Genomic DNA, 27,695 nt, shown 5'->3' with positions numbered 1-27,695 from the left:
ACCAGCAGCGCACAAGGGTTCCCTTTTCTCCACATCTTCACCAAAAATTGTTATTTCTAGCCTTTTTGATACTAGCCAGTGTACTGGGTGTGAAGTGATAACTCATGGTGGTTTTGGTTTGTATTTCCCTGATGATTAGTAATGTTGGGCATGTTCTTATGTACCTGTTGGCCAATACGTTTGTCTTCTTTGGAAAAACGTCTCTTCAAATCCTCTGCCCCCTTTCTTAGTCAGATTGTTTATTTGCTATTGAATTTTAGAAGTTCTTTGTATAATTTGGATATTAGCCCTTCATCAGATATATTACTTGCAAATATTTTCTCCCATTCAGTAGTTTAACTTTTCATTTTGAGTTAATTTTTGTGGATGGTGTGAGACAGCAGTCCAGTTTCATTGTTTGGTACGTGGCTGAGTTCTCTGACTCTTCTTCGGAAACAGTTCTCCATTGATTCCAGCTGCACTCACCCATTTTTGCTGCTAATCCTAGTTTTTCAAGAAGCAGCAGAATGGAATGTCTACCATCCTTCCTTGGCCCAGCACGAGCCTCCGCTTCCAGGATTACAGAGCCCTCAATGAGAGCAGCACCACAGGACAGCTTGTCGGGAGGTGCTAATGGCGCCCTCCTCTCCATTAGCTCCATTTAGGCTGCAGCAAAGTAGAGCAGTGTGCTCGTGCCGGTGATGTGGCTGTGACACAAGCCACAGCCTATGTCCTCCCTCCGTGCTCCTACCATATAGACGTTCTGGAGCTTCTCCCTTCCTCTGCCACCCCCATTGCCTCTCAGGCACGCCACCGTATGAAGTGTACAGGACACAGTTTCATTCCCGTTAAATGCTGCCTGCTGTTGTATTGTCTTCTCCCTGCAATGGACTGCGCACGGAGGGCAGAGGACTTGCTCCCACCACTTTGTATCTGACCATAATCCCAGTGGGGGTCGGGGGACCGGGGGGCCGGGCATGCTTGCTGGTGGAATGGACTTCCCGCCAGTGTCCTGCCTTCTTCATTTCTCCCTTCCACCTCTTGCTTCTAGTCTACAGCAGCAGCCTGCTGGTAAAATGCTCCCTTCTAGCAACGCTGTTTCAACCCACGTTGGAGAGAAGAGATTTGACCCGAGGAACATTAAGACCTCGCTGAAGGGAAAACTTGACCAAAAAAATTCTAATGACCAGCCGAGTCACCATCACGATGTTGCAGTGTGGCTGCAGGAGGACTCCCATTGCGGGGTGGGGGTGGGGTGGGGTGCTGAAATAGCTTTCTTTTTGAAGGCACTGTGGGAAAGAGGGTGACTGAACTGAGGAGGTACCCTGGGATTGGGGCAAGCTGGTCGCAAAAGGCCAACCAGAAGTGCGCAGGAGCACTGAAGGCTGAAACCAAAGCACCCCTCCAAACTGGAGTTCCCTGAGTGTGTCTCAGAGAAAGGCTGTGCTGGCAGGTTTGGAGAGGAAGCAAAGATGCTAATGAAGCGTGAACTGGCTGCTTTCAGCAGAGCCTTCCGGGCACCACGCCACCATCTCGCTTTCTTTCCTACCCATTTATTTATTTATATTCTTAATTAATGGAAATTTCAACTCCCATTAGATCAAGAGAAGTCAGTAATAAACAGCCGCAGCTTTAAGCAGACAGAGCTACTGGGGAAGGGCAGAGGCTTCTCTTTATGCTCCTGGATTCCAGTCACATGGCTGGCCTGAGCTCAGGAGAGAAAATCCATATGCTAGTTCTGTGTAGGAGAGCCAGGAACCTGTGTCGATGAGCCTCTGACCTCCATGGGTCATTTGTGAATTTCTTTTTCTTTAAGCATCGTTGAGACTTTCCCTCTTAATTCCTCTCTTGGAATCAGACAGCCCAGGTGTGAATCCTGCCTGGCTGTGCAACCTTGGGCAAGTTAATTAACCTTTCTGTGTCTCAGCCTTTTCTGTTAAAGAAGGTAATAGTACCTAAATGAGGTAATGTGGGTGCAGCACTTGGTATGGTTCCTGGTCTGTAGTGAGTGCTCACTGGGTTTTAGCTATTCTCATCATCATCATCCAGAACCCATATGTGCACGTATGAACATTGCTCCTCTCTCAGGGGCCTCTGGCAGCCCAGCAGAAGCTCCTTTCAGGAGCAGGGCTGGTGAGCACCCACTTTCAGTATCCCTGATACTCCCTGCTCTGGGTTCTAGCATTTAATTTGGGAATAGCATTGTGAGTCAGGCTAAGGTGGGGTTTTGAATCCATAGCTTTCAACCTCAGAACTACTGGTGTCACTTATGAAGCCCCAGACCTCTGGGTATAATTCAGGGCTCAGATGTCAATGTGGGACTTTGGCCAGTGATGGGCTGAGACATGGTGGAGTGATGAGAGCTGGAAGAAATAATTGGTATCCCATAGTGAGAGAAAAACTCCCAGCCCAGCTTTAAAGGAAGGCTTCAGCGGGATGCCAGATACTAGGCTGAGCCTGCAGGGCAGGGCCAGGAGGGAGGGTGATCGCCACTGCAATCTGATGTCATGCCCTGCTGGTTTGACTCCTGGCTCCACAGCTTACTGGCTGTGGGACCTAGGACAAAGCTTGTAACCTTGCTAAGCCTCAGTGTCCTGACATGAAAAATGAGTATGAGAATAGCTGTGTTATTCCCATAGTTGTGGGTAGGATGACATGAGATCTCATACGAAGTGATTCATAGAATGCCTGGCAAATTCCCAGAAACTGGTAGCTGTTATCTTTAGACCTGTCTTATCCATCCCTGTGTTTTCAATGCCCATGACGGTGTCTGCTTATAGTAAGTGCTCAAGAAATATTTAAATAGTCCAGTGGAGAATGTGAGACTTGGGACAACCTACTAACGTTTTTGGGCTTGGTAGCCCTAATGAGGGGTCCTGCTAGATGGCCTTAAATGCCACATACAGATCCAAATATAGGGATTCTTGCCAAGTGCACAGATGCCTTCTGGGGCTGGTATCCCTGGGCCTGAGGGTGGTATGGTGTGTTACTTCAAAGAACAAACTTCTCTCTTTCTTGGGAAGATGACGTTATGTATTGACAAAGGAGAAAGTAATGAAGGTCTCAGGTACCACTGGAGAGAGAAATTTAAACTGCGTTTCAGTCTTAAATTACTATCACCCTTTTGGATAAAAAGGATCTACTACTAGTTATCTTGAATACACTATTGGATTTCGTTTCTAAAGGGAAAAAGTAAGGCAAAAGGTGAGCAAGACATTAGTTGGCATTAAGAAAGAACCGGAGCACAATTGGGGAGGAATTGTTATTCCATCTGGTAAATGTGCACTCTCTCCTCACCTTGACCACCTCCTTCACTTTGCGGCTCACCTCATCTTGGATAGGACACAGCAGAAATAGAAAAGGTCCTTGGAAGGGCAGAACAGATGGATATGGGGGAAGGGGCGACTTCCACACCAAGAAAGATGAAACATTTCGTTCTGAAAGGAGCAGAGGAAAGGGGTGAGCACTCTCTGAGGTGGTGAGTGTAATGAATGGGGAGCAGCAAGCCAATTGCAGGCTCCCTCTTGCCCTTTCCCCTAATCGGAGAAAGAGGCAGCACTTGACAAAATTAAAAGGGAGCAAATTTAGAACTGATGAAAGGAAATGCTCTCCACTCAATGTGTAATTAACCTGTGAAGGAACCTAACCCGCTCGCTATTAACTGAGGCAGGCGGTGAGCTGGGCTCTCAGAAGGCTGGAACAATAACAGCCGTTTGGGCAGTTAGGCTGGTGAAGCCTGCAGTTCCTGAGGTCATTCATCCTGTGCTGTAAGACATGACATGATGACCAAGTTGAGAAGAGGCAGGTCCCCTGGAATGCAAAAAAAGTGGAGGTGAATCGGGCCTTTAGACAGGGAGGACATTAGCATGAGGAGGCTGTGGAAATGGTCCAGGAAAAAGCTAGGAGACTTGGCTGGGGTCACACAGCCACTTCGCGGTAGAGCCCCGAGCCCTAGCTTCCTGTCCTGAGCCAGTGCCCTCTCCCACACAGTGTGTGGCCCCCAGAGGGCTTTCACCTTACTCTCCCACACAGTGTGTGGCCCCCAGAGGGCTGCTCCGTCTGTGCTCCCTGCAGGGTTAGTGGGCAGTGGCTCCCTCCTGAAGGGTATGGCTGGAATCTGGGCCTGGGAAATCAGGACAGTCGAGGTGGGCAGCTGTTCTGGGATGTGTTTGTTCTGGGCAGGAATTCTGACCCACTTCATATCCGAGAGATCTTGAGTCTCCTGGAAAGAGCAAGCAGGATGGTAATACAGAACAGAGTAAAAGCTTGTTTTTTGGGAGGACGTCAGTATTACTGCTGAAAATGCTGCCTTCGCCACTTCCTAGGTGTATGACCACGGGCGACTGGCTTTACCTCTCTGAATCTCAGTCTCATCAACTCACTACTGCCTTCTTCATACGCGTGCGGGGGTTCACTGAAAAGCAGGTAGCGTGCAGTGGCACACTAACCATTCAAAAACTGGCAGGCAGTATTCTGATTAGAACTGGAATTAGCACGGGCTTACCCTTTAGGAGAAAACCTTGCTTTCGCCTTTTAGATTTATTATCTCTAGCCTTTCATCTCTCATTCACTCAGCAACTACTCTTTGAACACCTAGTATGCGCTGTGTTAGATGCTAGATATCCAGTGGTGAGTGAAATATGGTGCCTGTGGTCTTGGAGTGCACAACGAAGTGGAGGAGACAATCGTGCCAAAAGATGAAAAGAAAAACACCAAACACTGCAGTACTGTAGACATGTGCTGTATTGGAGGTGGAGATTTATAAAGCATTGTGGAGTCAAAGAAGGAGTTTTTGCCCGTTAGATAAATATTTATTAAGCACTGTGTGCTAAGCACTGTGATAGGCATTCACCAAATTACTTACTTGTCAAGTAAATCTCCCCCCTCCCCTCCCCCCCCCCCCCCCCCCCCCCCCCGGAAAAGTGACATCTTGGAAAGGCATTCTGTTACTTATTGGGAATTCCAGAAAACATTCCAAGAATCTGAGCCTACACTGACAGCGTCATCAAACATAACTTCAAGGGAGCATTATTTATTACCAGAGGACATTCTGAATCACTCAAAAGTGGTTCAAGATAGTTTTTTGTTGTCTTGGTGAAAGATGCTGATCAGGAAGCCCCAGAAAATGATCAAGAAAGACTCTGGAAGAAGGCCTCTTGTAAGAATTTTGTAGGCCCTGGGCCCTCTTACATTTGAAGCCTCACCCTAGATCTTACCAAACATCTCAAGTATATGATGTGATATGATATGAAATGCCTCCATATCCCCAGTAAATTTATCTCTTTTTCTTTGCTATTAAATTTAAAATTATTTTCTAATTTTGCTTTTTAAAATTATTTATGATGAGTGATTTTTAGAAATTACATTCATATTCAAGAATTCTCATGGGATGAGAGATCTTAAATGATTTTCTAATATAATGACTTTTTTGATGAATACTAAATGGAACAATTAATGAAGTTGACATAGTATTACATCGTGTAGACATTCAATTAAACGTTTAATTTTAGTTTTTTGTATTTGGAGCTACTTCCTTTTTGTTTTTTGTTTTTTTTAGTTGTAAGACATTTGTGTAGGCTTTTGGGGAGCTCTCAGACTGGAGGCCCGGTGCCTCTGAATGGAGGAGCCTTGGGGCAGCAGTGGGCATCTTCCTCTGGCCAGCTCTTAGCTCCCACCCTTTGTCTCAACCTTGAGGACCCCTGAGGATGATCTGATGAGGTGGTTCCCTGGGGATTGCTGTTAGTGAGCCATGCTACAGTCGATTCAGGTCCTGGGTGGTAACCTGTGAGGCAGTTGTTGGTGAGGCTTTTTCCCAGGTCTCAAATGATGCCGATCTTCTCTTTGCTTGGCCCATCTTCCTCCTCATTTGTCTTTCCCCTGTTCTGCTTCTTTTCATCCTTTCTCTTTTTACCTTCTCTCCTGCCTGTGGTTTTGTGTATCACTGGGGTAGCCAATGGCTTCCCTAGACCTGCCCCACTCTGCTGGTGCCATTGAAGTCATTTCTGATCCCAGTGAGAGCAACACGCAGGAGGATAGCCACAAACCCAGCGCTTGTAGAATTCAAGACAGTTTTGGAGACACTTTGATTAAAACTGGAAATACAAAGTGCTTGCCATGTATTTCTTTACAAAACCAGCATCCTAAACGTTTTTGCAGAGTAGCCAGTGTGAAATGAGCTGCTGAACTTTTGTCCTTGGTAAAGTTTGACTGAGCAGAGGGACTGCTAGAATTTTCTTGTTAGACTATATTGGAAGAGTCCTTTGCTCTACCGCTATTGCCTCTGTGAGGAATGCCCTTTTCCTGTCTGCCTGGTGGCTGCATTCCTCACATCCCAGCTGCAGGTCACCTCCCGGTGAGCCTATCCATCACCTCCCTGGGATGATCTGAGTGCTCTTTCTTTGGGGTCCCCACTGCCCTTACCAGTGTTCACACATTCATTAAAGCAATACCCATCTTCTGTCATAATGGTTTGCTTTATTGGCACATCTGACTCCCACTGTAAAGTCTTTGTGGCCAAAGGCTCTGCCTACCTCCATCTCTACACCATCAGCTCTGAGCACAGCAGTTGGCATATAGTGGGATCCAGGGGAATGAGATAACTGGCTGGAATCCATGGACCCTTCTTTATGCACTGATTTTGAGTCCTTTTCAACATTGTCTAGCCAAACCAGGAAAGACTGCATACCTGCTATAGCTCCAGGAAGAAGTCATGGTGAACATCCATTCACCTTCAGTGTCTCTTCCTCAAAATGTCCCTAAAGTATGAATCATCAGCTCCAGGATCTACCACCACCATAGATATTTTTAAAGCTGGGATAAAGAAGCATGGGTGCAAATAGGAATAAATATCTCTGGCCGTAAAAATAAAATAAATCAATATCCCTTCTCTGTGGCCAGAGATGCTTAATAGGCAAAGATCACTGCCAGATTGTAAAAAATGTGTTTAGCAGGCACTGAGGGCAAATTTAAGCTGTAGGAATGAATACCCCAACTGCTTTTCTCATCTTAGAATGAAATAACTTTTTCTTTGGCATTAGATAATGAATATACATCTGCTCCCATGGATGTGATTCTGAAAGCACTGGTCTTGCTTCCGGGACCTAGGTCGTGTGAGCTGCTCAGGGTCGCTGGCCACTTTAGCTGGGGTTGGAGATGCGTCTCAGTCTCTTCCTTTGGCCTGGCAGGCCCCAGAAGTCCATTACCAACCCATTCAAATGCATATTTTCATGTACCATCATCTGAATAGAATAGGATAAAGCACCTGCTGACACCCACGTCTACTTTCCTGATCTCCTTTCAAACTCCTTTCCAGGCATTTCCCCCTTAGGACCGCTGCTCAGGTCTCACGAGGTTACTTGGACCTTCCCTGGATGTGCCCTGTGTTTTCTTACCTACTTCTGGGTATGTCTCTCTGTCAGCCTGGAATGTCCTTTTGCCCCACCTTGTACGTGGGACTTGCTCTTCAAAGCTCAACCGAGAGGTCACATCAGTATATCTCTGTGCTCTTCTAACTGGGAACCCTCACCTTCCTGGAGGAACTGATTTCTCCTTAATCTTTGATCCCACATGACCTTACGTGTCCCTTAATTATGGCTCTTACTACATTCTGTCATAATTTATTTCTATGGTGATTATAATAATTATTCCATCAGCAAATCCTGTCAGCACTACCTTCAAAATCTATCCCAAGTTCGATTACTTCCCACCACATCCACCTCTACCACTCCAGTGCAGACCACTGTCATTTCTCATCGTGATTACTAAGCTCCGTTTGACCTGGTCTCCTTGCCTCTGTATCTGCCTCACTACAATGTGTCTTCTACATGGAAGCTAGACAAAAAGGATGAATTAAGTTGTGTAATTTTTTCTACTCACAACTCTCAGTGCTTCCCACATGTAATAGGATTCTCCAGAGAAACAGAACCAATAGAATGTGTCTCTGTGTAGAAGGAAATTCATTTTAAGGTATGGCCCGCAAGATGGTAGAGGCTGACAGGTTCTAGTCGGAAAGCCTGTAGTCTAGAGACCCAGGAAGAACAATAGAAGTCTGAGGGCAGTCTGCTGGAGAATTCATTCTTGCTTGTGGACGCTGGACTCTGTTCCAGTCAGGCTTTCAACTGATTGGATGAGGCCCACCCACGTTATGGAGGGCAATGTGCTTCCTCAGGATTCACTAATTTAGATGTTAATTTCATCCTGAAGCACCCTCCAAATTGATACCAGGCCATGTCACTGGGTTCTCATCATGTTTCCACCTGGTCCTACATGAGTGAACAGCCTCTGTCTCTCTCCTCCTGTTCCTGTGTTCCAAACATTCCAGCCTCCTTGATGTTCTTTAAACATGGATGGCACATTCCTGCATCTGGGCCCTTCTTTCTGCTCTCATAGAGGGCTTAGAGGGATGCTCTCCTTTCAGATAACAGCATGTCTGTCTTTTTTTCCTCCCAGATGCCTTTGTTCAAATGACATCTCCTCTGAGAGGCCTTCACTGCCCTGTTTCTTCTCCCATGTTATTCCCCTGGCCCCTGTCATCCTTTGGTTGATTACTTTGTTTTATATTTCTTCATGGTTCTTACCCAACACAGTATCATGTGTTTATCATGTTCATTTTCTGTCTCTTCCACCCAGAGTGCAAACTCTTTGGAGGGAAGGGACTTCATTTGTTTTGGTCACTTTTATATCCTCAGTACTGAAACCAGTGCCTGGCACATTAGAGGCAGTCAGTAAACATTTGTTGAATATATGAATGTGTTGAAAATGTATTAATAGCTAACATATATTAAATGCTTACTATATCCTTTTATGTTTATAAAAACCTATGGGGTAGGGTAGATTCTGATCTTTTTCTAGACTGAAGGATCCATGAAGGCTGGACTTTGTTGGTCTTTCTCAGTTCTTTATCCCAACAGCTAGAACAAATAATATGTACTCAAAAAATGATTTGCTAAATGAATGCAAGAACAAGGCAACATCTTCTAGTGTAGGAGACTGAAGCATAGAGAGGTGAGCCAACTTGTCTAAGCCACTCTGTAAGTGGAAGAGCCTGGGTTCCAACCTGGGTGATCTATCTAACCCCACGACACAACCTTGAGTGGTGTCTGTGTCCTGACTCAGCTTTGATGTCCATGGGGATGGTGGCTTGACCTGTCTGTCGTTATTCCTCCAGTTTGTGGCACAATGCTGACACTAAATGAATGTGAATAGAATGCATTCTAGTTCTCTCATCTTCTAAGCTCTGCTGTGACTGAGGTAGACCCTGAGGGCTTCGAGGGCAGAACCCGGAGTGACATTGCACTCACCTCTCAGTGCAGGCATAGGGGTGAGGAACTCAGATGTTGCAATGGAACAGACCCAGGTCCTTCCAATGGTGTGATGTTGGACCTCAGTTTTTCTGTCTGCACAATGGTGATAATAGTAATGTCTATTTCCAAGGATTATTTTTAAGCTGAACCAAAATAATATAGGTAAATGGTTTCAGTCTGAGCCTTGCACACTAATTGTTCAGCAAATGCTGGCTGTCGTTATTTGCTGGCCACCTCCCTCTGAGCTTCTGTAGCACATGTCTTGTTGCTTGCACCCAGCATGTCACTTCTCAGATACCACAGTACATCATTTGCCTCAGGGTGGGCCTCTGAGACACATAGGTGGGTACAGGCCAGGCCTCACACTTTTGTGTTCTAGAATAGGGTGATGGTGGTGCATTGTGCCCTATGGGTATTTAGTACTTAAATAAATTCATCCCTGCAGCTCCCACAAGAGAGCTCTGTGTTGCCAGATCTCCATGATGATTCCATGAAAGTCTGAGGCAAGTTTCAGCTGACAGACTTGGCGGTTTTTGTCTATGCCAATATTCTAGGGAATCTTGGGTCAGGCAACAGTAGTTTAAGCGACCTGAAAACAGAGTAAAAATGTATCCCTTAGCACATTCCTTCAGGCTTGTCAGGCATTTCTTTTTACCCAGGAGAAGAATCATAATAATGTAACCGTCAAACAGAAATATTGAAAAATTCTGCTTTGACCTCAGTTCCCAAACATGTGAAGTGCAAAGTCAGGGCACCTGGAATTCCAAAGGAATGTAGACCATGTTGACGAGAGTGATGTGAATAAGGGAATAGGGAGTATTGGAGGAGAAACATTCCATAAGATGGTGAATGAAGGAGACATTTGCGCAGAGATGTGGATGACATGAGAAACCGAGTTATGCCAATCTAGGGGGAGGAAGAGCAACCAGGCAGAAGGAATAGCAAATGCAAAGGGCCTGAGGTATTGAGTGTTAAGTATGTTTAAAGAACAGCAAAGAGGCCATTGTGCTGGAGCCTAATGAGCAAAGGGAAGTGGTTAGAGATTAGGAAGCTAAGAAATTAGGGGGCTGGATCATCTGTAGCTTCCCATTCATTGGATTCTGGGCAGTCACTGGGGAGTCCCAATATAAGTATGTTCCATATAAATGTGATAGTTCTATGTAAATACTTTTCTTAAAGGTCTCTGGCTGCTTTGTGGCTTGCAGGGAGACCAGAGTGAAAGTAGGCAGACCAGGAAGCTTTTGCATAACTCTGGGTGAGATAGTTTGGTGGCTGGTAGAGGTGGCAGCGATAGAACTGCTTCCTTTTGAAATATATTTTGGAGGTAGATCCTGTAGCGTATTTGGATGGACTTGAAGTGTTTGAAGTGGTGCACAATATGAAAAGTGGAGAGCTTTTCTCCCCGCTCTCTCGGAACAACTGATCGAATGATTTGATTCAGTGAAATGGAGAGAACACAGATGGAAAAAAGCTCTTGGGAGACAACTGTGGGAATCCATCAATACTGGATATGTTAAATTTAGATATCCCAGGGAGATATCAAATAGGAACTTGGAAAAAGAAGCCTAAAGGTCGAGGGGCAGGACAGAGCTAATGGTATACATTTTGGAATCATCATCCAGAAATGGGACTTAAAACCATAGAAGTGGATGAGATATAGAGGGTGAAAAGGAAGAAAGGAGGAGGAGTGACAGAGCCTCAGTCTGGGGCACCTCAGCCTTTAGAGGTTGGAAAGAGGAAGAGCCAGCAAAGGATATTGAGAATCAGCAGTGATGTTGGGAGAAAACAAGAGTGTGGCGTTGAGTTAAAAGTTAAGTTATGTTAAAAGTCCATTTCAAGGGAGGGAGTGATTGCCGCATCAGACGTCTCTGGGAGGTCAAATAAGGAGAGCAATGAGAATTGAGTATTGGGGTCAATACAAGCGTGCCCATAGAAGCACTGTTGTTTATTTTTAGCAAAATATTGGAAACATTCCCAAATGTCTATCAACAGGAGAATGAGTAAACACACTGTGCTGTGTTTGCACAGTGGAATTTTATTCTGCTGAAAAATGAATGAGCTAGAGTCATGTGGATGAATCCCACAAACACAGTAGTGAGGATAAAAGTTGGGGAATGTGAGCAGTTGAATACCGTGTATAAAGTTTAAAGTATGCAAAACACATTGCTTAGAGGAACCTACATAGTAAAAGTACAAAGACATAAATGAAATGTAAGAAATTTAGGATACTAGTTATTTTAAGAGTGGAGGAAGAGAAAGTGATTCAGGAGGGATACACAGGAGACATTCAGAAATATTGGTAATATTTTGCTTTCTTAAGTTGGGTGGTAGGTACACAGATAATCATTGAATTATTTATACTTTTCGTATGTGTAAATATTGCCTAAGAAATTCTAAATGAAAAGAAAAACAATAATCTAACCACCGAATTTGTCAATACGGACTAGGACAAAAGCATTTTCAGTGAAGCATTTATAGGGCAAGCTGATTGAAGTGGGTTTGAGAGATAAAGGGAGGGGACAAGTGAAAATGATGAAGACAGACAACTCTGGAGTTCTGGTTAGAAAAGCAGAGAAATGGAGCGGTCGCTGGAGGGAGATGTTAGATAAAGGAGGGTTTGATTGACAGAGGGACTCCAAATATAAAGTTGGCTAAGGCCAAGTAATGTGTGAAATTAAAATATAGTTTATATTTAATTATTTATCTTTAGCAGATCGTCCAAACCCCCTGGTTTCCCTTTGGTGTTTTGGCATTTGACTATCGGTGTTCATTAGCATCTTCACGGAGGAGAAAGAACTCAAATCAGTCCCTTTGGATACTGGCAAAAATAATTTAGTAGAAGCCTCAGTTGGGGAGGAGTTGGAAACAACTCATTTAAATGAGGTTTGGGATTAGTTGTGGATTAATATAGATAGAGCATTGAATAAAAACATCACACAGAATATGCAAATTAGTTCAGGTGTTTTGGAGTGTATGGTTTCTGGAATTAGGAAGATGGTTCAGAATGGTGTGCAAAGGCCACTTATAACCGTAACTTGAAAGAAAAGTTCATGACGAAGGTAAGTTTGGGGAGGCTTTTAGTGTAATTGTTATTCTGCATATTAAGATCTGTTGCTGTTAAGGAATGGGCATAGTGTGGTGGTAGTGGCTGTTGTTTGTACTAGCTGCTGGGGATTTATAAAGATCCTTTTACCCTCTCTCTTAAGGCTCATCTAAGATCAAGGATACCTACTAGCAAAATAATGATTAGAATGATAAAATGTAACTTAAACGGACTATAATTCACAGAGAATCTATTGTGTGCCATAGGCATTATGGCTGATTGCATCAAACCCTCAGAGCCTTCATGCAAAATAGGGTCTGTTATCTCCATTTGACAGGTGAGGAAACTGAAGGAGAACAGAGTTCCATAGACAGTTCTAGAACTGGGATCAGAACCCTAGATGTCTAATTCCAAAGCCGGGGCCCTTCCCATTTTTCTGTGCAGCCTCGATCAGGCCCTTAACATGATCAGTTTAACCCCCCTCTATGGGGCTGCAGTTGCTAAGAGGGCCAGTCGTCTTGCTTCCTGGTGTTTTGTGTTGCTGCTGACCCTGAGACAGTACGGGTAGGAGTGACCACTGCAGGAAATAGAGTGGTACGTCAGCTGGAGGTTTTGAAGACCTGCAGGGCATTGGGAATAAAACTGTGACCGCACATTTTGAGGCCTTTTACTTTGTAGAACATCCTGTGTTTCTGAAACATCCACAGTGACTGTTGTTCTCTATTATTTAAATGAGCAAGTGCCCTAGTTTCAGGAGGAAGAGATTTGTTTTTTTCATCAAATTTACTGCACATCTGTTTAAAGAATGTGGCAACAGTATGCATAAATCTCTGATCAAAATATTACAGAACAAGCCAATTTTATCATATTAAAAATGTATGGCCAGACACAATGTGCTGAAAAGATGAAATTACCACGTGGTGCCTTTTCTACTCTGCTTATATTGGACTGTTTATCCCCAAATTAAATCTTGTACAAAAATATACCAGACAAAAAAGGAGTTAAACTTGGCCCGGAACAATTATACTGATGTTATAAAAGTATGTCTGTATAATATACCAACATTGCAAATATATTTTTTATAGCAATAGAATTTTTGTAATGCCTTAAAGAGATTCAGAAACATTCAAATTATATATGCCGTTACATATAATGATGTTTTATGGATATTGGATAATATTATAATATAGATGAATTTTAAAACCCCTTTACTAGAAAATCTTCACATGTTTTCTAAGTAACAGGAAGTCTCCCTTTGGATGATTTCTAGTGCTAATTGGTATTTTGTTTCTTTTGGGTGAGATCAGCAAGTCAGCGAAGATCCAGCTGGCCTTTTGTATAAGCAGGCTAATTCCTTCAGGTTTCAAGATGGGGACAGCCTCATTTTTTAGTAAGTTTTTAATTTTAATTCCAGTACCATTAACATATAGTGTTATATTAATTTCAGGTGTATAATAAAGATATCTTCTTTATCTTGTTTCTTGGAATAATACCACTACCATCATACCATATCAAGAATTTATGACTGCCTTCTAGTTACAAATACACTATTAGTCATCCTCTATACAACATTTAATTCTCAAAGTAGCTTTATCAGATGATCCTTATTAGCTCATTTTACAGATGGAGAAACTGAGGTGTAGAAAGTTAATTAATTTAGACACCAAGATCTCTGCCTTTGAGAGCGTTGCATGTCTGTAACATTTGATTTACCGCATTATTTTAGCTGTATCATCTTGGGTGGTACTCACAACAGCTCTGCTCTAGATGAGGCAGCTGAAGCATGCCATTCAGACAAGCCAAGTGGCCCTCTCCAGGTCACCAGTGGTGAAGCCTGGCCTTTGGATTACTGACTAGAGTTTTCTACCAAACTTCACAGAAAACTTCACTCACCATGAAAAGAAAGCCCTTTGTTGACTGGGTCTGTGATCAGCTCCAGGGGAGATATGGTAAAGAGATGGGGAGCAGGGGAGGAGGAAGGGCTCAGAGAAAAAACACTTTGTGTAGATATTTTCTCTGCCAGCCAGTCTCCACAGTCTTAAAACTGATTCTTACGAAGAGAGATTGCAAGCAGAAACTGAGGAGCGCCTGGGTGACTCAGTTGGTTAAGCATCAAATCTTTTTTTTTTTAAATTTTTGTTAACATTTGAGAGACAGAGTGAGTGGGGGAGGAGTAGGGAGAGAGAGAGAGAGGGAGACACAGAATCTGAAGCAGGCTCCAGGCTCTGAGCTGCCAGCACAGAGCCCGACACAGGGCTTGAACTCACGGACCATGAGATCATGACCTGAGCCGAAGTCGGACGCTTAACCAACTAAGCCACCCAGGTGCCCCAAGCATCTCACTCTTGATCTCAGCTCAGGTCTTGATCTCAAGGTCTTGAGTTCAAGTCCTATGTCAAGCTCCACATTGGGCATGGAACCTACTTAAAAAAAAAAAAAAAAAAAAAACAACTGAAATGTGTATTTCACACAAACCGTCTTTGAAATATTGGGAAAACCCAAAGTCTGTCTTTTAGAATTACAAATTTGGATCATGGTTTCCTGGGGTATATTGGAAGAAGGGAAGCTGAGGAAGCAGTTCAGAGTGGTACAGGCAAAGGGAGTCTTGGGATGAGATTACACATGGGAAATGGCTCTGTCACTAGGGAAGGTGTCAGCACCTGGTACATGTGGCCAACACCGTGGGCAGGACTTGAGCAGGACCGCAGAAAAGGCACTGGCCACGCTGTGTGTTGCAGGCACTTTGTGGTATCTCTGGGTTCTTCCAGGAAAAGCTGGGAAGACCCTGGGGAGGCATGGCACTGAGTAGGCTTTACAACAATAATTCAGGACAGGGACACACACATACACACACACACACACCCTTGCCTTTGGAAGAAGAGAAGAGTATGAGGTGCTGGAGACATGGGTGGGAAGTGAGATCAGGGTGACCAGAGGGTACTAAAAATGGGCAGGAGCAGAGGAGGATAAGACCAGAGAAGTGGGGTGGGTTGGGGAGGTTCTGGAATAGGAGTCTCAGATGGGTAAAGTTACTTTGCTAGCCACTGGGTGTCACTTGACAATTTGTGAGCAGAGTAGTAGAGTAATCAGAGCTCAGCCTTAGGCAGATGATTTAGGAAAGGAGGTACTAAATGTCTTAGAGTGGATGGAATATTAGAATAGGAAGATGCTGGTTAGGAGTCTTTTGATTGTACACGGATACCCCATTTAGCACAGGGCATGGGTTTCTGGTAATGTACGTGCTAACTGAATTGGTTCTACAAAGACTCAGTATAGCATGTCAGCCAAGGAGTGATTCAAGTAATGGAGTATGGAGTATAAGACACACAGGGAGTGGGGAGGAGTTGAGACTAGTGAGGTCAGTGGACTGGAGACCTCTGTGAGGGGGAGGAGCTGGTATAATGAGAGTCTCTGAGTGAGGAGCTGGACGATGGCACGTTGTAGGATTATAGAGTACACTCTTCGGGGATAAAAGAGTTTCTGGTGGAGATTAGAAACTGGATAGAGAAGTTCTTGGGGCCGGGGTTAGAAAGTCAGAGAACTACTCAGGAGTTGAGTTTGGGGCCAGTCAGGATGGTGGCTGACTTGGGGGAGGCACTGCAGATTTCAGTGAATGAAGCACAATGTCCATGAGGGTAGTAGATGACCAAGCTGAGGACAACGGCCTAGCTGCCACAGGGAAGGGAGCCGGGTTGGATTATGTAGGAGGGTGGAATGATGGTCTGGGAGTTGCTGGTTTCGGGGTTTTGGGCCTGGCTGGTGATCCTGAGTGGCATGGGGTGTTGGGTGAATGAGAAGCCACCTGAGTTGGCTACAGGAGAAGTAGGATTCTCAGAGCAGGCACGTCAAGATTAAGGTGGTAAAGGGACATATGGTGAAGTTGGGGGTGTAAGGGAATTTAAGGAATGGAGATTCCAGAGAACATAGGGCAAGGATTTGGGAGAAATGTGAGTGCCAGAAGTTGGATCAGGGGAGAAGGAACACCCAGCTACTTGGAAATAAGGGAAAAGAAGATGAACCATTGTAGGGGCCAACTGAGGAAGGTAGAGTCATACGGCTTCATGTTAGCCAAGGCAAGAGGTCCTGACAGCCTGCCTGGGGTGAGGTGCAGCTTGGCCTTCAGGACTGATCTGCAGCCTGAGAGGGAGGCCCGGTGTTTGGGTGGCAACAGTGTGGAGGGGCATTCAGTGGGCTCACATGCACTGGGTGGGTGACACGCTCTGAGCATTTGGGGCAAGATTCCAGGACTTGAGATGTAGGGCTTGGCTCTGACAGGGTGATTTTGCTAAAAAAAAAAAAAAAAAGTTCATGTCACGTCCACGCACAGTACCTCTCCCTTCATCCGAAAGTGAAAGTGCTATACCATAGTTTTTATCAGCCCTGTAAACATCCGGCTCCTGCCTCCCACTTGAGACTTCTGTCTTGCCTCTTCCTTCACAAATCGTATTTCAGCTATCCTGAGATGCTTATCCTGGATATTTTTTGCAGCTTCTGACTGGAATTCTTTCCTTCCTACATATCTTCCTGTCTCCTCTGCATGCCTGTGGCCCTACAGCCTCCACTTTGAAGAGTTAGCTCAGACTTCTAAGTTAGACTACTAACTTCTAACTTCTAAGTTAGACTTCTAACTTCTAAGCTCTAACTTCTAAGACTTCTGCTTACCACCTTGGGCTAGAGTAGATACCTCATCTCTCACAGATACCCCATCTCTGTTATTATCAGTACCCTCTTGTTACCTCGGTCCTTACACTTGCCACATGACGGTCTCCTTTTTATAGAAAGCCTCCATCAATAGCACTTGACCCTTAGAAACTTTTGAGCGAGACTCATGTCTTATTCCCCGTCACATCCTAGCATCTTTCATGATACCTGGCACATGGAAGACCCTCCATAAGTTCTTAGAGAGTGCCTGAGATAACAGGAGCACCATTAATTAGCCCTGTGAGGAATAAAACGGAGGTATGGATTCCAGAGGCATCGTGATAGAGAACTGACAAGAGTTAGCAAAAGTTTCAGCATGTGTGTGTCTGTGTGCACACTTGGGAGTTTAGTGGAGGAGAAAAGCAGGTCTCAAGGCTTGGGTAATGGGTAAGATTGCCATACCATTAGCAGAAACAAGGATCACAGTGAACACACAGCACTGGGAACGAACCTGATGAGTTTTGAAACTGATGGGGATTGAGGCCCAGACAGGACACACAGATGTCAAAAAGGCAACTGAAAATGGTAGCCTGGGTGGAAGGTGATAAATTCAAAGTAATGAAAATCAAGGGAGAGGAGATACAAAAGTAAATGGCCAACAGTGTTGTGACAGAAGAGCAGTCACTGGAGATTCACCCTCTTTTCTCCAGTCATTTAGTAGAACAGAATAATTGTTATTATTATTATCCTTCTTAATACATGAATCCTACAGACTGATGTAGGCTTTCTGTTTAAACATGAAGCACAATAATCTCTGTTACTTCCTCTCAACTTCCCAACAATTTTATAAAGTAGGCAGGGTAGGTTTTATTCCCATTTTGCGGTTGAAAATGAGACACCAGGTTAGTACAGTCTCAGGAAGGGCAGAACAGATAACAGAGGGGTTCTCCCAATCTCTAGCTGTTGCTCATTCCACTGGGCCACCCTCCTTCCCCTCAGAGAGTAAGACCTGTCCTGCACTCCCTGCAGCCCTTGTCATGGAGAGAAGTCACTCTGGCAATCTGCCACACTGGTGGCATGTGACCATTTGCAACTGTGAGGCCAACAGCTTCACAGTTCCATCCTTGAGTTCCGTCAGACCCTTGGGTGGGTGCCATCTATTGTTAATTTATTTGTTTCTAAATTTGTCAGTTAGGTTCTAGTGCTTTACCACCATATTTTCCTTTTCCCTAATCTCTAGGTTCTGAAAGACAATTTGTGGCTAAGACTTTCTTTAGCATATTTTTCAGTAAGCTCTTTTTAAGTATAGTTGGGGTTTATGTAGGACCAAGACTGAATTTATACTGGCTCAAAACTCAGAATATTTTATCTGTTGCACTTTATATTCAGATAGGAAGTGGGGAAAAATATTTCTCTTCTCCTGTCAAAGGTTGTGGTTGAGGTTGGGGATTGCTCAAAAATAACAGTGACCTCTTACTTGGTGATACTTACCCCCTCCTCCCTTTACTCATCAGCCCTATTATCCCCATCCTTCTACTGAAACTATTAGGAAAATCTTCAAATGATCTCTTGAATATCAAACCTAAATGACTGGTATTTCTTTTGTCCCAGTGGAGTTTTCTGTGATATATGTTTTTTTTAAGGCCCAAATCCTAGGATTCATCCTTGATTCTTCCTTCCCTTTTGTTTCCATCATAGTGATGATGATCACCTGTTTTTTGTTTGTGTGTTTAGCTTGTTCATAAGGTGAGTTGCATTGGTTGATTTTTGAATATTATGTCAACATTGCATTCCATGAATAAATTCTCCTTGGTCATAATGTCTTATCCTTTCTATATATTTGTTGATTTGTTACAAGTTTGTTTAGAAATGTAGCGCCTATGTTCATAGGGATATTGGTCTGTTGTTTTCTTTCCTAGCGATGTTTTGTTTGGGGTATTGGGATAACATTAGCCTTATAGCCTGAATTGAGAAGTATTTCCTCCTCTGTAATTTTTTCGAGGAAATTTGTTTTAGAATTGATGTTATTTATTTCTTTAGTATTTGTTAGAATTTACCAGTGGAGCTATCTGAGCCTGGAATTTTCTTTGGGGGAGGGTTTTCAAGTACAAATTCAATTTCTTTAATAGAAATAGATCTATTCAGGCTACATATGTATTGCCTTATTTTATTGAATTATACTCTACTCATTTACTTTTGAGTGAGATTCATTGTGTCTTTCAAGATATTTGTCCATTTTATCTAACTTGTTGAATTTATAGGCATATAATTACATATTCTTATTATCCTTTTAGTATCTATATAATCTGTAATGATGTCACGTCTCATAACCAATATATCAGTTAGTGCTTCCTCTCTCTTTTTTTTCCTGATTAGTGTTGCTAGAGGTTTATGATGTTACTGACTTTTTTTTTTCATTGAACTAGCTTTTGGTTTCATTGCTTTTTTTTTCCTATTGTTTTCCTGTTTCCTATTTCATTGATGGCTGTTTGACCTTTATCATTTCCTTTCTTTTGCTTACTTTGGCTTAATTTTCTCATTTCTTTTTAGTTTATTAAATTTGAAACTGAGGTCATGGATTTGTGACTTTTCTTTTTTACTAATATAGGTGTATGTTTAGTGTTATAAATATCCCCTTGAGTACTATATTAGCAGCATCCCACAAATTCTGGTATGTTGTGTTTTCATTTTCATTCTGTTCAAAATTCTTTCTGATTTCTCTTTTCTTATTTGGCCCATGGGTTGTTTAGAACTGTGTTATTTAGTATCCAAATGTTTGTGGGATATTTTTCATAGATCTTTCTGTTATTGATTTGTAATTTAATTCCATTGTGGTCATGGAACATACTTTGTATGATTTGAATCCTTTTAAATTTATTGAGACTTGTTTTATGGCCCCGAATGCTTTTTTAAAATCAGAGGAATTAAACTTTTGGGGATATCATTTGTGACGGTCAGTCAGCAATGCCCTTGTTAGCAATTTACTGCTTTCCAGTGGACAAAATCCAAATGGGCTCCTCCTCATAAAACTCCCTTTGCTTCCTTGCTTCATCTCCCCAAACCTTTATATCCCTGTTCAACCTAGGACTCTTCTAGAGCAAGAATGAAATTCGCTTACCTTATTTGATAGAATGGGAGGGGGAAGTGTGGAGTTAGGCTGCATAAAGTCAGAAGAGAGGGAGAGAGGGCAAGTAAAGAAGTAATCCAAGGAAGGCTGAGCTCTGGCTATAAAGAGACATTTTATTCTTTGGTTCATAAACTGACTCTGAAGGCAATTTCAAAAGTGTTTTGAGCAATGGCAACATTACCAGGTGAAGAGTTGTAGCCTTGGAGATTACTTTGAATGACAGTACTCATTTGGATGTATGAGTTCTTGAGTGCTTTTGAAAAAATTAATCATTATTTTTAGCTAAATATGTAATTATTTTAGTGAACATTCCAAACTCACTGAAGTACAAGCATGAAGCAATTTTCCTTTCTCTTGTCGCTGCTTTTAACCATTTTTGTCCAACTTTCCTTTCTTAGAATGGTATCAAAGATGTTTTCCTGTAGCTTTTTGGCCACTTTGTTATTAAAGTCTAGTACAGTCTTACTGAATTTGCTAGTCCCATTTCCTGGACTGACCATGGTGGAGGGATCTGCGAGGGAGAGGGAGGGCCTTCTTCAGCATTCCTTTGATCTTCCAGCATGTCGGGAAGAGGATCAAGATTAATAAATGGACACATATCTCCTATCTGACTGTTGCTTACCATCCTGCTCAGCCAAATGAAGTTATTTTGGTGATAAGGGAGAGACCCCAAAGAATCCATTCTAGAAACTGGGACAGCCTGTGTACACGGAAGGCTGGCATCACATGTCCCAGGTGAACATTTGCTTATTCAGTGGTCTCGATGATCTGCATTTAGCTGCAGTTAGCCCAGGTAACTTGGAAGGTCTTTCCTTTCAACCCACAGGAACCTCTAATATTCCTGGTATCACAGTGAATGTTTAGTTACCCGAACTTCTGCTCCTCTCTCTGTCTTGCTGTCTCCCTTTCATTCATTTTTCTCTGGGTCAGATAGGCATCAAATCTGTTACATAAGCAGATATTCAACAGGGAAAAGAGGCCATTCTCATTTTTTTGCTGCTATCCTCAGTCTCTTAAAATACTTCTTTGAGCCCCCACTTTTTGGAGGATGATAGGAACATAAGATGGAAGTGAAGGGAAAACTGTTTACTCCCTCCTTTAACGGGATGGTCAGGATGTGCTAAATTCTGTTGTGGTGACAAACTCCCCTAAGCCTTGGGAGCTAAACACAACAAGTACAGAAATCTTGTTTCAGTTACTTGTCTATCACTAGTTGGTAGGGAGGCTCTTTTTATCATTGCTGTATAGAAGATACTATCTGAGGGGTGCCTGGGTGGCTCAGTTGGTTAACCATCCGATTCTTGCTTTTGGCTCAGGTTGTGATCCCTGGGTCATGGGACTGAGCCCGGCGTCGGGCTCCACACTGAATATGGAGCCTGCTTGGGATTCTCTGTCTCCCTCTGCCCCTCTCTCCCATTCTCTCTCTCTCTCTCTCTCTCTCTCTCTCTCTCTCTCTCAAAGTGAAAAAAAATTTAAAAAGATACCATCTGAATAGTGCCAGACACTGTGCCAGAGGGAGGAAGATGAGTTCTGGGAGGCCCCATGCTGGACATTTTCCACTCTGACCTAGAAATGACACATGGTCTACAACTAGTCCCATGGTCCTATCTTGACCAAAGGGTCAGGACCGGCAACTGTTCTGTATACCCAAAAGGGAGAAGAACCAGAAACACTCTAGCAACAGTACAAGTGACCACCATGTTGGTCTCCATGCCATGCTTCCCAGTGCTTCTCTCTCTCTGCTTGCACACTTCCCCTCATTGGTCATCTGCTTCCATAGACAGTTGGGATGTGGGGGTGTCATGTAGGTGGCTGAGGCAGTGGTTAAAGAGGCAGAATCTTACTCTGCTTATTGTTAACACAGACATTCGTGCCACACACATTCACATGCATATGAATGACAACTGTGTAGCAGGACAGTGTTCAAGACAAGTTATAGGGATGGAGAAACTTGGGTGTTCCATAATTTAACTCAACACTGGGCATATTTGAATACAGTTTCCACTGTACATTATACTTATTTGAAAAAAAAAGTTTTGTGAAAAACGTGGCCAAAGTTAAAGGGATGAAGCAGAGAAGATTTGGTTTATACATTTTAAGACCCAGGTATGTTTCACATAGAATAAGGGTCAGTGTGAATCCAATGGCTGAGGTGAGGCTATAAAATTTGATGAAATGGCTGTTTAAGAAATCTGGAATCCTTTTTACTTTAAAAATCTCTGACTGGTAAATAATGTGATTGCAACATCTGTACTTACGATAGGGATTTCTATTGAGAAAACTGGATAAAAACAAAAGTTAGCAAATAGTTGGTAAAAAATCCTTAAGCCTTTTAAAATTCCGTGTCCTAAACAAGGGTGCTATGCATCTTCTAATTTGTTGTAGTTAAAATAAAACCACCATGCCATTTTTACTTGCCAGGCATTTCCTCATATTTGATGTCTGTGTCCCAGAACGTTCTGCCCTCCTCCATGAATCTCCCCAGACCACTCCAGCCCACGCTCATTTCTCCCCTCCTTGAACCATTGCACTTGGGGGTCATTGTCATACAGCTGTCCCGTCTGTGAGCCTCAGTGGCTGAGCTCAGTGGTCATTTGAAGGCAGGGACCACACTGTGTTTGAAACCCTACAGGGCAAGGATCTTATTGATGTTAGAACAAGTAAAGGACAAAAAAGGATCTATTGGCAATCCCAACAGGATTGCCAGACATACAGACCTACAGTGTACTCACCTAAGCAAATTTTAGTTAGAAGACAGACATTTCAGTAACATTTTAGTTTTTGGTGGGGGTGGGAGGATGGTATGTTGATTTTGGAATCTGGGTCTCAGACACATGGATTTAAGCTTCTAGGCTGCAGAAGTCGGCTTAGGGAAGATAGGTGTGGGGGAAGAGAAACCGAACAAACCTTAATCTCTTACAATTCCTACATTACAGTGTTTCAGCAAATATTTTGCAAAAGGATTTTCTAGATGAACTTCAGACTGCAAGAGGTTCACTTGGTGACTCAAAGAGCTGTGCAAATGATTTTTTTTTTTTTTTAAGGAAATGAACATTGTCTCAGCTGAAACTTAAACCTCCATTCTCTTTTACTGGCCTGTCACATTGCTTCATATGTTTTGGTCAGACATGCTTCCCAGAAGAAAACAATATTTATAGGACTGTAGGACTGTAATATGGAATCCTGGTGTCTGTCATTTTATGCTTATATAAAAATTCTAATAATAGAACGCTGACTGGCTTTTGCCTCTTTTTTGGATTTGGTAGCTCCCATGAAAATAGCAATTTAAAAAACTAGTAGAGTTTAAGTAAGAATAACTCAAGCTAGAGATCTTTTCAACTCTATCTCCTCTTGACTGCAGTCTGAGACACTAAACCCAAGGGTTGTTTGAGACAGTTTTGGTTTTCTGTTATATTCTATTACTCACTAAAGTACACTGGAATTTTTCAGGCCACGTGACCAGATTTTTGGATTTGTAAACAAAGTCTTTATAAGAAAGAATCCATTAATGCAGCAAATATAGCCTGTGAGCCACATCCTGTTTTGGTAAATAGTTTTATTGGATCACAGCCATACTGTTCTTTACATACTTTCTGTGGCTGCTTTCTTGCTACAGTGGCAGACTTGAATACATATGTGTTCTTATAAAATGTTTATTTTTGTTTTGTGTGCATGTAGTTTTAGTTTTTGAAAGAAGTATGTGTCTTGTATTATGCATCTCATATTTCTGGCTTTTCCACTAAGAACTATGCTTTATGATTTCTTCATGTTATGTATATAAATATCTATTGCATCTAATGCTGCACAATACTACATAGTGCATATCCTCCACATTTGATGCAACTTTCCCGGTGACAGATGACCATGTTTAGGTCATTGTGTATATCCTACTAGGTCACCACCGTTCCAGGAGCTGCCATTTGCACAGACTACAAATAACACATCAAACATCTTGAACACATCTTGGACTTAGGTGAAAAAATTTCTTTCAATTATATAATCTAGGAACAGACTTCCTGGGTCATGAGGTATGTACCTTTAGTTTGTATGGACAGTGCAAGACTGTTTCTGCTGAAAATGGCCTCGGTCTGTATTTCCACCAGCAATGCAAAGGAATTCCAACATACCTGCATTCCTTGCTCCAATGCTTGGCATTATCCAGTTTTCTAATTTTTGCTAGTCTGATTGGTATAGAGTGAAATCTCCGTGTTGTTTTAATTTGCATTTTTCTGACTACTGATGAGTTTGAGCATCTCTTGATATGCTTCTCATGTTTTAGATTTCCTCTGTATGAATTGTGTGTTTATATTAGTTGCCCATTTTCCTAATGGAGATGCTCTCATTGATGTTAATTTATAGCCATTCTAGATTCTAGATATTAATTTTGTACAGCTTTAAACACTGAAAATATCTATCTTCTAACTAACTTTGTCCATGGTGTCATTCAGTGCACAGAAATGATATATTTTGTTGCCATAAAATTGAGTTATTGTTTTAGGACTTACCCCTAGAAATTTTATTTAGAAAGTTCTGCACACTTACATGACAATGATTTTCAACTCTATTTCTTCTAGGTTGTATTATTCAGGGATATAGTTTTATTTTACTCTAATGAGTCAATTTCTGCCAATGACTAAATAATTTTCTTCATTGATTTATAGTACTAATTTACTGTATATTTCTATCACATCATAGATCTCTGTGTTTTCTGTTCCCTAGGTTTATTTACCTGTTTTGTGTAATACCACAGGGATTTTTTTTTAACTTTAAGCTTTACTCTCTTAGAGACTTTCAAATATGCAGGACAGTGATATTAATCATAGTTATCATGATGTACATAGGGCATTTAGAAAAAGCTTTTATAAAAATATTTTGCAGGGAAAGTTCCCCCCCTTAAGTAATTTATTTTAATGATGACTTATAGATTGGTAGAGGTTATTTTCCATATACATGTTAGAGTATGTTTATTGTGTTTCACAGAGATTTGACTTAAGCTTTTAATTCAGTTGTTTTAATTTATATATTAACTCAGAGATAACCAACATCTTTAAACTACTAAATCATCCTGTCCAAGAACATGGAATCTCTTCATTTATTTGTTATGTGCATATTGTCCTCTCCAGCGTCCTTTATTTATTTGAGTTTTACATTTTCTTTGTAGAGGTCTTTTTATACTTTTGATGAAGTTAACTTCTAGATACTTTGGTAGTCATTGTTGATATTGTGATTGGTATTTTCCTTTTTTTAAAATGAAATTTTCTAAGTTGGGTTTTACAAGTACAGAGAAATTATTTTGATTTTTTTTATGTTGATATTATATCTGGCCCTTGTTAATTGTATTGGTACTTCTAGGTAGATTATCAGTCACATCCACATAGCAGACAATTTAAATGCTTGGTTCCAATCCTTATACCTCTTATTTTCTTCCACTTTTTTTGGAACTGACCTTCTACGTTAGGTTAAAATAGTAGTGATGACGGAATGCATCATCATAGATGTCAAATCTTACTAACTGCTCTCCCTGCATCAGTTGATATTATTATATAATTTATTGATTAACTTTTAATAATTTAGATATAGTTTTGTTATTTTTCTTCATTCTGAATATGGTAAATTAGGTTGTTTGATTTTTGATGCATTCCTGGATAACATCACTGGAGTTTGATACACACACGTACATATACCATTGTTGATTCTGTTAGGTACTATTTTAGTTAGTACCTTAGTATCTAAATTGATAGGGGAAATAGTTCTAGAATTGTCTCTTCTTACACTGTGTTCATCTGGTTTTAGATTTTTATATTTCATTTTTATTAGGAAACAAGCAAAACATCTTTTAAATTTATCAATTTTGTTGTTGTTGTTGTGTGTGTTCTTTATTTCACTGATTTTTGCCCTACTGTTATTATTTTCCTACTCTTTATTTCTTTGGGTTTGCTCTCAGGCTCTTTCTCCAGCTTATTTAGTTGTGTGTTTTGCTAATTTATTTCTAGCTTTTCTTGTTTTATGATTTATTTAAAACTACAAATTTTTCTCTAAACACGGACTTACTAATGTCCCACAGATTTTGACAGGTGGTGTTTTAATTATCATGTGTCTTGAATATTTCTTAATTTCCTTATCTTTTCCTGTTTAACCCAAGAACTTTTTAATAAAATGTGATTTCATTTCCAAATGTTACTTAAGTTATCCCTTTATAGAAATTTCTATTTCTATTTCATTATTGTTGAAGAACGTTGTTTGATATCGTCCTTTAGTATTTATTGAGATTGCTTTGATGATCTATATGTGGCCTACTTTTGTAACTGGGATGTAATGAGAACTGTATTTCCATTTATTGGGATGGAGTTCCCATATATATTCTGTATATATTTGCTAGAATATAGTAATTTGTTATTTAGGTTTTTGATAACTGTGCTGTGTTTTCTTCTGTTTGGTATATTGGCTTCCAATATATCTACCACAACTACAATTGTTTTTTTATTTTTTTAATGTTTGTTTATTTTTGAGGGGGGAGGGGGGCGGGGCAGAATCTGAAGCAGGCTCCAGGCTCTGAGCTGTCAGCACAGTGCCCTATGCGTGGCTCAAACTCACAAGCTGTGAGATCGTGACCTGAGCCGAAGTTGGATGCTTAACCGACTGAGCCACCCAGGCACCCCTACAGTTGTTGATTAATCTCTTTCTTCCTGTGGTATAGACAGTTGTTTCTTTATATATTTGAAGTTGTATTCGATGCATAAATATTTATGTTGGCTACATCTTCTCTGTTTCCTTCCCCCTTTTATGAACTGGTGACATTCTTTGCCCCTTGAAAAGTTATTTAGCTTTAAATTCTATCATGTCCAGATAATATCACTACTAAGTGTTCTTTTGGTTCCATATTTTACTAATACATCTTTTCCATCCTTTTATTTCTAATATATCTGTGTATTTTTAAGTATGTATCTTGCAGTCAATATATTGTTGGATTAAAAAAACATTAAGACAGTTTCAGTATTTTAATTAATGAGTTTAATTTGTATTCTAATTACTATTATGTTAGAACTTAATTCTATCATTTAATTTTTCCATTTACTGTCCTTTTGTTTCCTTTTTCTTCCTGCTTTTTGTTGGTTTTATTGATATACTTCTAATTTTGATTTTTGATGGTTATTCTTAAGACCCAAACGTATTTATTTATCCCTATTGATTTTTGAAGTCTTTCTCCTCCCCTCCCTCCCTCCCTTTCTCTTTCTTCACTCTCTCTCTCTCTCCCCATTAGTAACACAAATACTTTGGCATGTTCTTAAGTCCTTTAGTATCTTAGCCCCCCTATCTGCTAGGTTGTTGTTAGGATCAATTATGATACTATGTGAAAATACCTAGCACAAAATAGGTATCTGATAACACTATTCCCCTTTCAAAGAAGGAATCTTTCATCCTCAAACTCATGTCAATAACTGAAAGTTTTTCTGTTGAAACAATCAGTATCAATGTATTTATTGAACTCCTAAGTGTTATAGTACATGGAAAATAGAAAATGGCACATATGCATGACGTCTGAAGAGCTGTACCTCTGTGCTGTTATTTTAGTATGATGGGACATTTTTGTAGTAGTCTAGAT

At 41.4% G+C, this 27,695-nt stretch overlaps 1 protein-coding gene across 1 annotated transcript in view; it reads left to right on the top strand.

Moving 5' to 3' along the window:
* Window positions 1–27,695, top strand: part of LOC122211995 — a 500,798-nt gene that overhangs the window by 41,493 nt on the left and 431,610 nt on the right. The window contains exon 3 of the mRNA XM_042925590.1: window positions 13,632–13,714. The gene's annotated coding sequence lies outside the window, so the exon portion shown is untranslated. The remainder of the gene's footprint in view (window positions 1–13,631; window positions 13,715–27,695) is intronic.

The sequence above is a fragment of the Panthera leo genome, chromosome F3 (assembly GCF_018350215.1).
Source record: "Panthera leo isolate Ple1 chromosome F3, P.leo_Ple1_pat1.1, whole genome shotgun sequence".
Lineage (NCBI taxonomy): Eukaryota > Metazoa > Chordata > Mammalia > Carnivora > Felidae > Panthera > Panthera leo.
This window is presented reverse-complemented; position numbering and strand designations above follow the sequence as displayed.